The sequence below is a fragment of the Motacilla alba genome, chromosome 1A (genome assembly GCF_015832195.1).
Source record: "Motacilla alba alba isolate MOTALB_02 chromosome 1A, Motacilla_alba_V1.0_pri, whole genome shotgun sequence".
Taxonomy (NCBI): Eukaryota; Metazoa; Chordata; class Aves; order Passeriformes; family Motacillidae; genus Motacilla; species Motacilla alba.
The window spans coordinates 19,151,689-19,164,736 of NC_052031.1; positions in this window are offsets into that span (position 1 = coordinate 19,151,689).

Below are 13,048 nucleotides of genomic sequence, written 5' to 3' on the forward strand. Positions count from 1 at the left end.
GATCTACAAGAAATGGAGATGTTGTTATGCATTTTTTAAAATTCAGAGTTTGAAAAGGGAAGTTAAAAGCCATTCAGGCTAAAGGAGGAATATTCTTCAAAGTCTCTAAAATGAAATTCAAAACTTGAGCATATAAAATAGCAAATGATTATCCTATCCTTTTGAAGTAAGAAGAATGTTCCCATTTAATCCCTGAATTATGAATGCAAGAACATCTGATCCATAAAGCCATCTTGTTGTATTCTTTATTAAATCTAGAAGTTTAACAAGCTTATCACAAGATGTTCCCTTGTTATCTGTTCCTGTCCTTTTTCCCTCGTGTATTTTTATGAAGATAATATTAGAGGAATAAAATACACATAAGATAGCCAACAATGGCTAGAGTAATTAGTTAATCTTTTATCAAGTGGCAAAAAGACAGCAAGTAGGGAATGAAGTAGAGTTGTGTGGTCATGAGAGACTTCATATGATTGTCTGCTGTGATAAATCACTCTGCAGCTGATGAGAAACTGGTAGATGTCTCTCACTCAACTTCAGAAGGACTCTAGATGTCCTCCCCAACAGTACTGTTCTGTCCAGGTTGCAGTGCTCTGGTCTGGATGGACAGCCAGTGCACGGAACTTTGGCAAGATCAGGGAGCTGATGGTTCATACTTCGAGGCTGGTTACAAATGATGTTCTTTAAAGGTTTATACTGCTATTACCTGAGTGTAGTATCTTCATCATTGGTCTGGAATCAGTAGAATCTTCATCATTGGAATTCACACTCATGCAGTGTGTGGATGACAGCAAAGTGCTGCATAGATCATTGGGTCACCATCTAGGGGCAGAAGCACCTATCCAAACTGGGGTAATGCAACAGCAGGAAGTCTGTGAAATTCAACAGGAACAAATCCATAATCCTGTACATGGGATAGAAATATGTACTCAGTTGTACAGGTTGAGATTGGCTGGGGAGCAGCTCTTCTGCAAAGGATCTGGGGGCTCCACAGACAGCTGTCAGTATCCTGGGTGCACTCCCCAGCCCCCAGGGTTTGGGTGTCAGAGGGGCTGCATTTGAGACCAGCTGACTGAACAGAGCTTTGGTGGAAAAGGAGCTGTAGGAAGACAAAGCAGGACTTCCCACCCTCTGGCTTTTGGGAGCTGCTCTCAGTGGAGGCTCGCTCTCAGTCACAGAGTGACCATCCAGGCCTGTGCCTCTGCCTGTCCATGGCCCTCTGAACCTCCTGTGAGGGACAAACAGCTAAGCCTGACTGGTTTCCCAGCTTGACCTAGCACCTGCCTTGTCACCACAGACCTGTCTGGCCACCACCAGGCTGTGCTTGAGGCTGGGCAACATCTGCAGGCCTGCCCCATTCACCCCGCTCCTGCAGTGTGGGACGGACACTGCCTGGAGAGGCTCTGCCCTGCCAGCCCGGGCACTGAGCTCAAATTTCAGCTCCTGTTCTTCAGGGAACAACCAGCCCTCATTGTGCCCTGACAGAGACACCTGAGCATGAACCACTCTCTGTGTCCTGGCAGCAAGGAAAAACAGCAACCTCCTGGACTGTATCAGCAAGCAGCACACCCATCAGGGAAGGGATTGTACCTCTTACTCCATGACCTTTAACAGCTCTGAAAAACTGTGTACAGTCTGAAACCCCAGAGTACACCACTGAACAGTGAACTGGAGTGAATTTAGTGGTAGGAGACCATGATAGCATTGAGACAGAGCACTTGATGCCCCATGAGGAGAGACCAAGAGCTGGAATTTACAGTCTGGAGCAGAAGTGGTTTCAGAAACTTTTCATTCTTCAGATATTTTCAAGATGAAACTGAGTAGTTTGGCCAGGATGACCATGCTTTGAGCAGCAGGTTGGACTGACACCTTCTAATGTGCCTGGTCTTGTCCCAAGAGAACATGCCTCCAGGGAGCAATGCTCATTTCTCTGTGACCTAGCAAGGAGAGTGGGGCATAATGCTCAGGAAGGTATTTGGTAACAGGCATTGAATGGAAGAAACACCATGAATCTGAACCTTTGTGTCTCTGACAGTATCCAACTGACACTATGGATGTTAGTCAGCTCCACTGGTATTAGGGCATCACTGGTGACTACTGACATTTCATGGAATATCTAGAGAAAATAACATGGAGAAATAGTGCTTGAAACACAGAAGGCTGGAAAATCCTTCAGATCTAAGCTCTGCAGAGTCAAAATTTCTGATAGAACCTTTTTCACTGTATATATATATATATATATATATATATATCTTCTACACGTACACAGTAAACCCAGAATTTTTAGGACATGTTGAACCTCCTGGACATGCACAGAACAAACCACATTGCACATCTGCAGAAGGTTTGATGCATATGAAGCTGGTTTGCAGTATATTGAAGAATTCCAGATGTGTGGTTCTTGTTTGGCAGATTGTAACCTACTAGGGCCTGGAAAAATACATTAAGTCTTCAAAATCCTTGTGTAGAAAATCTCTGCCCAAAATAACCAGAACATGTCCAGGAAAACCTAAACGTACTGTAACACTTTCAGAAAACTTTAGCCACTGCCTTACTCAGCCTCCAGCAGTGGCGTGTGCTGTGAGACTCCTGAGCAATGCAGCAATGGCAGATAAGAAAGGTCTGCTATTTCCCCTCACATACACACTACCTGGCTGCGTAAAGGAATTTAAGTTTCCCACTCTTCAGGAGATTAGAGATTTTGCATAAAATTTGATAATATTGCAGACTTAGGACTGAAAATTTTCTCAACAGTACCAGTCAGTAGGTACTTACAGATGCTTATACAGCAGTCCAAAGAAATAGTTTGTACATGAGCCTGACAGTCTTACCACATCCAGATCTCACTGCCCACAGCCGTTTAACATGGAGAGCAAAGGTTCTCTACCCTTAGCTGAATAAAGACAAGAAAGAGTAGTAAAGCTGGGAGCACCTGAAGAGTCGTAGGGGTTTTTGTACATGTCATTCAGTGCCTTGAGATGTGCCTTGTGAGTTTCTAATACCTGGTGACATGGTCACAGCTTCCTGTTGTTACCTACAATCCTCTCTCTTAATATTGTATATTTTCTTTCCAGTGGTTACTGCACAGTCCCAGCAAATTCAGCTTCAGAAATTCAGTGGCAGCTGCCACTTCAGTTAAGAAGAATGGAACCAACTACTACATTGAATGGCTTATTCAGAGATCCTGTAAGAAAGAAAAACTACTAGACTACTTCTACAGCTGTGTTTCTGCATACTGGGACAAAAACAGGATGTAAGTTTTTCGTATATAACTTTTGTCCTAGCTAAAGCCACCCTATTACAAGGAAAGGAAATAGGAACATGAAGTAAAGGTAATAAAATAGAAAAAACCTTTTTTTTCCTGAAAAGGCAAACAAACAAGTAGTGCCAGAAGGTGCCATCAAGGACTCCTACAGGATGTCCCCTTCCATAAAGGAAATCTACTAGAAACAAAAAACAGCCCAATTATCCTAATTTTAGAGGGTTCTTCCTTTCAGTATAACCAGACAAGGAAAGACAGGAACTAAGGTTGCTGTAATAGTCTGTTCCTTCTGAATTTTCCAGATCTACATGGAGAGATAATCACAGCAAGATTTTTGGATTTAAAACACAGCTATTTTCAAAGGGGAAAGAGCATTTTTCTTCCTCCAGTACAGGCCATATTCTTACAAAAGAAAACCATGGCTGCAAGCAATTAAAACATGTTATTAACTCACAAGACAAGGGTTTCATTGCCATGAAATATATATGTAAATTTAATTTGCTGCAGGCTTCATGTTCTTGTACATGTTTAGCACTTGCTCGTAGGTTGGTTTTGGATTTTAATACAAGCATGTTAATAAGTAATCTGTGTAGCTGGTTCTGCTATTCACTTTATGTGTCAAAAAATTACGTGTATTCTGCAGTAAAGTCAGCTTTAAAGAATGATATTCAAGGCAGTATTTGTGTTCCTGCACATCCCAGATCATTCTAGGAACTGAAGAAAATGACTAACTAAATATAAACAAGTAGTCTGTGTTCTGTGTGTCTATAGTACCGTTGCCTGAAAGATGACAGTAAGCAAAAAATACTGAAAGTGTTCATTCCTATTCCAAGCTTGCTGCATTTTTTCCTTTTTTTTCCACAATGACTGTTACAGGGGAGGCTTATATTTAGCAGTGACTTTCTAACATCTGTTTGCTAAAGCAAATAATGCAGGCAAAGTTGTGGCTAGAGATAGTACATAGAAACAGCAAGGCCATAGAAAAGGGAAAAAAATGCATGCTTATGCTGAAGGATCCTTTTGTTTAGCTCTTTTGAGACAGACCTCGGTGACCTTAGAAAACCTCCAGCTGCAGCCCGTGAAACTGGGTTAGGAGGCTCAGCAGAGGACCTTGAGAGCCCTCCAGAGGCCATTTGTGCCTGCTAACGCCAAGAGCCTGATCCTGGTAGCCCTGCTCTGCTCGTCCTCAACTGCCTGGGTGTGTGCATGAAAGACATGTTTTATTTGCCATTTATCACAGTAGGGGTTTTGGTGTGCAACAGTAAGCCATCCCTTTAATGATGCCTTCAGCTGGCAGCATTGTTCTGCTCAAATAACTACTTGCCAAAAAAGGAAAATAATTTGTCCTCTCTCCGAATTTGTTATTTCATTAGGGTTCCTCAAGAGAACTCTAATAAAGGATTTGAGTGTATTAATCACCCTCCGCAACCTTCTCAAGCAATTAGTCTTTTAAAATGTTTGCTGCCTCCTTAGTGGTACATAATTTGATGGTGCTCAGTGAATCGGCTGAGGTTCAGACTCACTAACCTTTAGAAGTTCGGCCTGTCTGAGCTAATCAGTCTGGGGCCCCAGCTGAACTGAAAACTGCGTTTTTTTCACTTTTTGTGGCAGGTTTATAGCACAGCACTGCTGGACGCCTGCCATGAAGGAAAACTCAAAACATATAAATTCTTCATAAAGCAATGCTGGAAGGTGGCACTGGGAAATAATGCTCTCAGGCTGTCAGAGACCCTGCGAGGTGAGGGGGGCAGCCCTCATTCTAAGACAGATGTAGCAACCATTGCTCCTGTTTAAGCCCCTAAATGAGTAATCCTAGTTTATGGGGCCCCTGTGCTGGAAATCTGGCTGCCATTTCTCTGAGGGTCTTTTGGGGTTTTTTTTGTCACAGTCTGTGGGCTCTCAGAAGAGCAGTGCAAGGGCCATGCTGACAATTTCCGACGCGGACCCCTTGAAATAAGTGTGAAGTGCAATTTTCATTGAAGAGGCATACATTTTAATGACAAATTTCATGGAGAACAGAGCTAAAATATTAGCAGTTTATTTCATTCATAAACTGGACAATAAAGCAACTTAATGTTTGAAAATATGAAGCCACAAACCACACAAACATATATGGCATCACCAGGTAACACATGCCTTGTTACTTCTTCCTGACATTCCAGTTCCATTGGCATTATTTCTGGTAAATTAAGAAAGCTCATATCTCTCTGAAATGCCAAATAAAAACCCCTGGAATATCCCCAAAGTGGTCTGTGATTCTGTAATTACATATTCACAGACCACTTTGGGGACATTCCAGGGATTTGTATTCAGGATTTCAGATACTTGTAAGATACCCAAACTAGAGCTGTTTGGAGGACAAGGATCTTATTTTACTACATTTTTTTAAGGTTTAGACTTCTGATATTTTATTCTGATACTGGCCTGAAAATGAAGTCCTTCACATTATTTTGAAAAAGAGGTTTAAACTATAATGCCAATTGTTAAATTAGATCCTTTTGATCTTTAGATTTAGTTCATAGTTCTCTTCTGGTACTGGACAGGTAGACTCTAATGTACCCTCTGACACTATGTAGTTTAGGGCTTATGGAGAGGGATCAAGAAAAGATACCAGGGCAAGAAAAGGAAAGATGCCAGCTTAAATCTATGCTGTTCCTACATCCATGTGCAATAATTCACCTAAGATCCCATTCAATCAGCCAGAAAAATTGTGACAAGGATACTAATATCCTGGACTTGGATTCTTTAAAATACAAAACCTCAGTCAAAAAAATGCAAACTATGACTATCGTTCTTTCCCAGTATGAAGTACATGACTGAAAAAATGACAATAGGAATTTAAGTAAAGAGACATTAATCCATCTTAATCCAATGCAAGCTACCAGCAGGTTTTCTGCAGCTAAAAGGTTGTGTTTATGTATATAAGCTCACCCCTGGCTGTCAGAAAAGTAGAAATACAAAATATTTGCAGATGAGAGTCCATCTCTTCAGTCAAAAGAATTGGTCTCAACTTCCACAAAGGGCTTTGTTTGTAACTCATTTATCATTTTAGACTCCTCATGTGTGATAGGCAGCACTTGCATTAGCAAGTTATCCTGTTTAATTAAATTGAGAAAGAGCTCCCAAAAGTCAGTAAATGACAATGTATTATATTTCAGTATTTCTGGCCATATGGCATTAAAAAACAATTAAAAGATGGACACGCCTTAAATTTCAGCAGGAGCCGTATTGCATTCAATTTTTGGGCCAGAGGCAAGGGCTGGTAAAAGCAGACTTTACACATAATATTTCTGTCTTACAGACATAAAAGTAAAAGTGCACCTTTATTAGTGGATATTTATAAATGATTTATAAAAGGAGAACAGATCAATGTGTTGCCATGGATCTATGTAATATGTCTTATCAGCTCAAAAGTCAGTTCCACTGCATCTGTTTGACAGGAGACAGGCTGGCCATCTCTATAATGACTGCTTTTTTCTTTATTAAGGGCTCTGTTAAATGATTTTTGAATGTGGTTTTGTGTTTATGTTTATTTGTATATATAGTAGTCATCACAGTGAGTGATAATGAGTATATGAAGCCAGTTGTTAAAAAAGTATCTGAAAACACTATTCTTCAGCTGGTTCCATCAGGTTTTAATGAGCAGGAGTCTCTGAGACAATGGAGTTTCTTATTTGCTTGTGACTAAGACACTCTCAGAGCAGGCGGGATGCAGGATGAGTTCTGCAGATCCTGCTGGTAAATGCAGGACAATTCTTGAATAATTGAATGTCCTACTGCAACATTTTGGGGTTTTTTAGTCCTAGGTCATTACCATAGTCTTTACCATAAAGAAAGCTAATGTGGTATGGACAAAAAGAAAAACATCTATTTTAGCAATCCTCTATCTGTTGAGCAAGGAACATAAAGTAGCAACAGACAACATCGGGGGTTTGGGTTTTATTTTCAATACCTGCAAAAAGTAATTATTTTTGAAAAGACTCTACAAACTCCAACTCCCTACCAGATTACAAAATTCCAAATCAAATTATGAACCTGCAATTCCTGTCAGGGTCCCTTTAAGAATACTCTTCATAGCGGCAGAAAAGGATTTAAATTAATCTCCTTATAGCTGGTTGTAAAATCTCAGTGACTGAGCAAGATATGAGAATTAGAAGGTAACAGGACACTAAACCTTTACAACATTTTTACTTACCTCAGTTACTAATAACACTTCAGAAAAGAGGGAAAAGGAAAGGAGTAACACAAAGTCTAACATTTCTTCTTCCACTTGTGCAACTTGTTATTCTTCCCCTGCTTTGAGCTGTGAGAATAGAAGCTATTTGTTAATGTTTTTGCTCATGTGAAATGTCAGACAGATAACATCAAGTAGCTGTGCAGGGATACTGCATGTTCTTTTTCACTCTACTGCTTAATGATATGGGGCTCAATTAAAAATTTATGGTGTCATATTTTCCATGATATTATTGCCTGTAAAAAAGGTCTGCATTACACAATCATATTGGCTCTGTCATGTCCCAGGCAGAACACGCTAACCTCTATCTGCTTACATCTGTTTTAAGCCCCAAATAAACAAGTCTCTCTTTGCACAACGTCTCACTTTGGAGCGCTGAAATTGTCCTGTCTTATGCCTGGGAGAGTAGAAGGGCCTGGAGAAACCAGCTAATATAGTCTCCTTCTGTCAAGGACCTTGAAGTTTACAAATTGCCTTTGGACAGTCAAAGCATAGAAAAAGTGTAAAAATCATCTTAAAACATGAAACTGGTTAAAACAATAGCTATAGCACAGCTAACAACTGGCATGATTACAAGCATTTTTGTTCTCAGATTATCAGGAAACCTTTCCCTATTTCTGCAAGCATTAGAATTGTTTACAATTGTTTACAATGGGATTCATCACCCTGATAATGTGTGACTGTCCCATAGGACATGCTTTCCCCCCACATGCTGAAAATGAATCTTGCTGCGACTGCTTACCTAAGAACTGCAGCATTTTTTGGTTCCATGACAGTATGACTGGAATAACAGATGAGAAACGGCTAATAATGAGTGAAATTTCAAACAGATAATCATTCATACTAAATTACATTCAGCTGTAGGCTTTCATAAAATATACTATATGTGGGCTGAACACCTATAGTACATAATATTTCACAAATGAAATCAATTTAACTCTTTTTCAGAAATGTGTTTGTGAGTCATATTTTTTAATGTTATGTCAGCTTTATGCTTTTAAATACAGGAACTATGAAATTATAAAAAGGCAATTTTAAAGGTTTTATTGTACCTATAAATGCACACTCAAACTAGGTTGCAGCTGTAAACCCTTATGATGTAATCTCTACCTGTGCAATATTCTTTCATATGTTACCGTTATATTTCTATGCACCCCAAAAATGGAAGCTTCATGTTAACCCTACCCAGGGAATCCACCTAAACTGCTGTATTACCTTTTCTCCATCATCAGTTTGAAATGTTTGCTTAAAGGACAGATTACTTTCAATGCATAGTTATTATCACTACTTCTACTGTGTGCTAGCCAGAAACAAAGATATTTTTCTTCCTACATAGGAAAATTTTATAGCAATATATATATCAATTATACATATATCAAATGTATATTGGCTACACCAATAAATGATGCATTGCTCTTTGATATTTTTAAAATATTGAAATAAAGTATTATTTTTCCTGAAAAAAAGGAATACATTTTATTGAAATAAAAATATTTTCTTATACATGTATTTAAATAAATTGAACTTCCATTAAAAAAATTGTCATAAAATCTCTGTTTGTAAATTCTTTTCTGCTTGGGTTGTGTTGAAATTGCATTTTCCACGAGTACAATATAATTCTACATCTTCCATCTGGAAGGAATGCTTGAAATGTTTGGGCAGACAGTGTTTTGGGTAAACAAAACCCTTAGAAAACTTACCATAATTCAAGAACAGTATGTCTCTGACCAATAAGTCAGAAACCGAGAAGTTTTAACTGACATAGTTAATGTCCCATTGTGAAGGGACATGATACCATCTCTCTCAAATAAGACCTCTCAGGACTCCTAAAGACAGAATCACAGGTTAGTAAATCCTCTTCTCTTCTGCACAATAGTGATTCCTTAGCCTTTCTTAAATTTGGGCTGCTAAAATGAAGTGCACCATGGAGGCCAGAAGCACTAAGGGAGCTTCAGCTCCCTTCCCACTCCTCCAGCTCCCAACAGTGTTGTCCAAATGGCTGAGCTACTCTAAAAAACTCCATGGCAGTTTCAATGTGGTCAGATTCTGCTGGGCCTGGAATGGTTTAAGCTTAAAAAATTTGAAAGACGTAAAATTAACAGTGTGGGACAAAAACTGTCATTTTGAGAAGTAGTCCCTCAAGACATTTGATAAATCATGGAGAAGTAGACTCAGGTGAAAATAATATTTCTCTTTATCTTGTCATGGATATGAATTTCTACCATAAAAAATATTTCCTCTTAAATTTCATAAACACAAGGAGTTTTTCTATGAAATGAAGGAGAAAACTCAAATGGTTTTAATGCACATTTTAACCTTAGACTGTTTCATCATTTCCCCCTACATTCATTGTCTGTCTTACCAAAACACAGTTTTTTTCTAGTCCTCATGCCCTTCAGAAACAGAAAAATTCCCCTCAAAGTGCTGACCAGACCTGTGGCACAGTATCTCCATACCAGTTCACTCCTATGGAAACCTCCATAAATGCAGGACTTTAGCTAAACCAGAGTCTGCAACTTAAAAAACATAAAGACCATTAATTAATACTGATACATTTACAGGCACATTTACATACAGAACAGAATTTCTCATGTACTATTTGTCCTTGCCCTACCTGTGTGTAAATTGTGGATGTGGCAAGCACTGTTAAGTGTGGGTTAGTAAAGTGGTTTCCTTAGAGACATTAAAAGCAGAAACTATAAAGCAGCATATCCTCCCAGCTGATGTGACTTTTTAATGGGACTGATAACACAGAGAACAGACGTAAGTAGTCTCACTGTTTGTATGCACAGAGCACAGTTCCCCAAATAGCTGAATTACTTTCCATATAAGATCATAAAATCTAGATAGAATCTCACAAGGCTGCCATTAGGGAAGAGGGCATGACTATGACGTTCCAATATTAGTATTATAAGCTAAATATAGCAGCCAGCATTTCTGGGGCCCACTTGTGCTTATTTCTTCTGTGATGAGTAATTTGTCTTTCTTCTTCACATTAACAGCAAGTTTGTGTGTATTGGAAAGATGTGATGGCAGCAGCAAGTATGCTTCTAGCAAATCCAGGCAAGAACTCAGACCAATAAGCCATTCCTTTGTCAAGTTTTTCAAAAACAGGGGCCTAAATTGGGCATACAAAAAAGTAATTCCTGAAACCACTGGGTGTACAAAAGAGTACTTCAGCAGTACTGGGAGACAGGGAGGAGAAGGAGAAAGTTTGCATTCATGTAGAAATCAATTTGATGAAAAACCTTCATGTTTATCTCTGGATGTCACAGGCAGTAAGGGCCTGCAAGCAGACATCCACTGTCCTCAGTGATCAATAAGTAATGCTTTGTTTCAGCTATAGGGGATAAATGCAATGACTTCAGATTATTGGGCTGGTTTTATAACTGCTCTGTGTCTCTGCAGCCACACACTCCATTCAGGGTGTGTTGAGTCTTTGTAGGCTTCACAGAATTTCATTACATAAACTGTCAGCTGAAAGCAAAAATTTATATGGAAATACTGGTCACTGAAAAAGGTGACACACTATTTCCTGGGTTTTGCTGCTCTCTAAAACCACGTTTCAATTCTTTAAAACTCATGTTCATCCCTGTATGATTAGGACAGTAGTGAAAAGGCAATGGGCTAGGTCTCTGCCAAAAGCAGTCAGTGCACAGAGATTGGCAGAGGCTGGGATCACCAAAGAGATTTTTTTCTCTGTGATTATAGCAGGCACTAACATTCACAAGCAATATTCCCTATGTGTATCTCCATACACACAACACACACACTGCCTTCAGTCATAGCACCAAACAGGTTTTGAATCTGATCACCTGTTACAAGTAAGTTTCATAGACAATAGAGAGCATATTAAGACCTTAAAATGTCAAAGAAAGCGGAAGGGGCAGCAGCATAACATCCAATAAGTAAGAATAATGGCTTGTAAGTATCTGAAGAAGGTTTTTAGAATACTGATCCCTTAATGGACCAGAGAAAACCCAGAGAAAACCATCATTTGTTTGTTCGTTCGTTCGTTCGTTCGTTCGTTCATTCATTCCTTCCTTCCTTCCTTCCTTCCTTCCTTCCTTCCTTTCTTCCTTCCTTCCTTCCTTCCTTTCCTTCCTTCCTTCCCTCCTCCCTCCTTTCCTTTCTTCCTTCCTTCCTTCCTTCCTTCCTTCCTTCCTTCCTTCCCTCCTCCCTCCTTTCCTTTCTTCCTTCCATCCTTCCTTCCTTCCTTCCTCCCTTCCTCCCTTCCTCTCTTCCTTCCTCCCTCCCTCTCTCCCTCCCTCCCTCTACATTTTTGGGGTATTTTTTTACTCAAAGAGGTCAGGAATGGTAACACATGAAAAGGCAAATATTGTAGTAGAAATATAATCTCTCATGTATACAGGAGTCAAACATGGCTGCAAAGAGCAATTACAGACACATTTGTCTTCTGGATGCTTCTTGAGCAAACTGAGTTTTAAGAGCTCAAGTAAATGTCATTTTACTGATTATTAGTTTTCTGTTGATTTTCTGGTTATTAGTTAAGACCTCTTTCATTCTTTGACCTGTAACTCATATTCCTCCTTCATCTTTGACTGAAAATCATTCCATTGTTATCTCAGCTTTCCTAAATTAAATCATATTACTTGTCCCACATTTCCTGGTTTTTGAGCACCATAATAATTATCCTTAAAAACTGACAAATTGTTATTGTCAGGGCAAAAAAGACAGTAAAATTTCAAATTCTGCATTAGTAGTAGGCAAAAAATTAACCCTTTTTTACCTGTACAGTTTTCAGGGTTTTTCCACATACAAAGCAACCATGAAATACCACAGTAATTTTGAAAATGAATAAAATTAGTGTCAATTATGCTCTGTGGTTATTAAGAAATGGGTTACCTTAGTAATTTGAAAACAGATTTTTTGGGGCACTTGACTTAGGCTGGCTGTATATCTAAACTAGATCTCAATTATAATTAGTACAAGCTAATGTACTACAGAGCAGAGTTTGTGAAGCCAGGACACTTTCTATAACAACCTTTGGCCAGGGTCTCTGATATACAGAGACACACAATGCTGCAGTTAGCTCTGACTTTTGCAGAGCCGGACCCTTCAAACTGCCTTGTCTCTTTCCTTCCACCTCATCCCTTCTCAACATGCAATTTGAAGATAAAATGTAAATAATTTTTCAATTTCGATATTAGGGTCAGTGTGTTGTTTTTCACAAATGGGTTTTGTTCTATCAGCTCTTTGCCTGTTTTGTCTAAAAGGTTAAAAGGTTCCTTATTGTGTATCTAAAGTGTATAGCAGAAGTGGAACACAACTGTTAAAAGCAGGGTAAGCTTTCATGGACTGCTTTAATAGAGCATAATGATAAAGAAATTTCAGAACGAAACATAAAAGAACTTTTCTTCACAGCGGTTATAATGGGAGGGTCCAGCTTATGTCTGTGTGTATTACAGATGATAGGAAATTTACTGAAAGATGTTTGTATACAGAGATAATTGTAGCACATTTACATCCATAAACAGTGCGGGTCTTGTTACTGCCTTTGACATCCTGGTATCATTCAAGCCTTTTGACAGGTT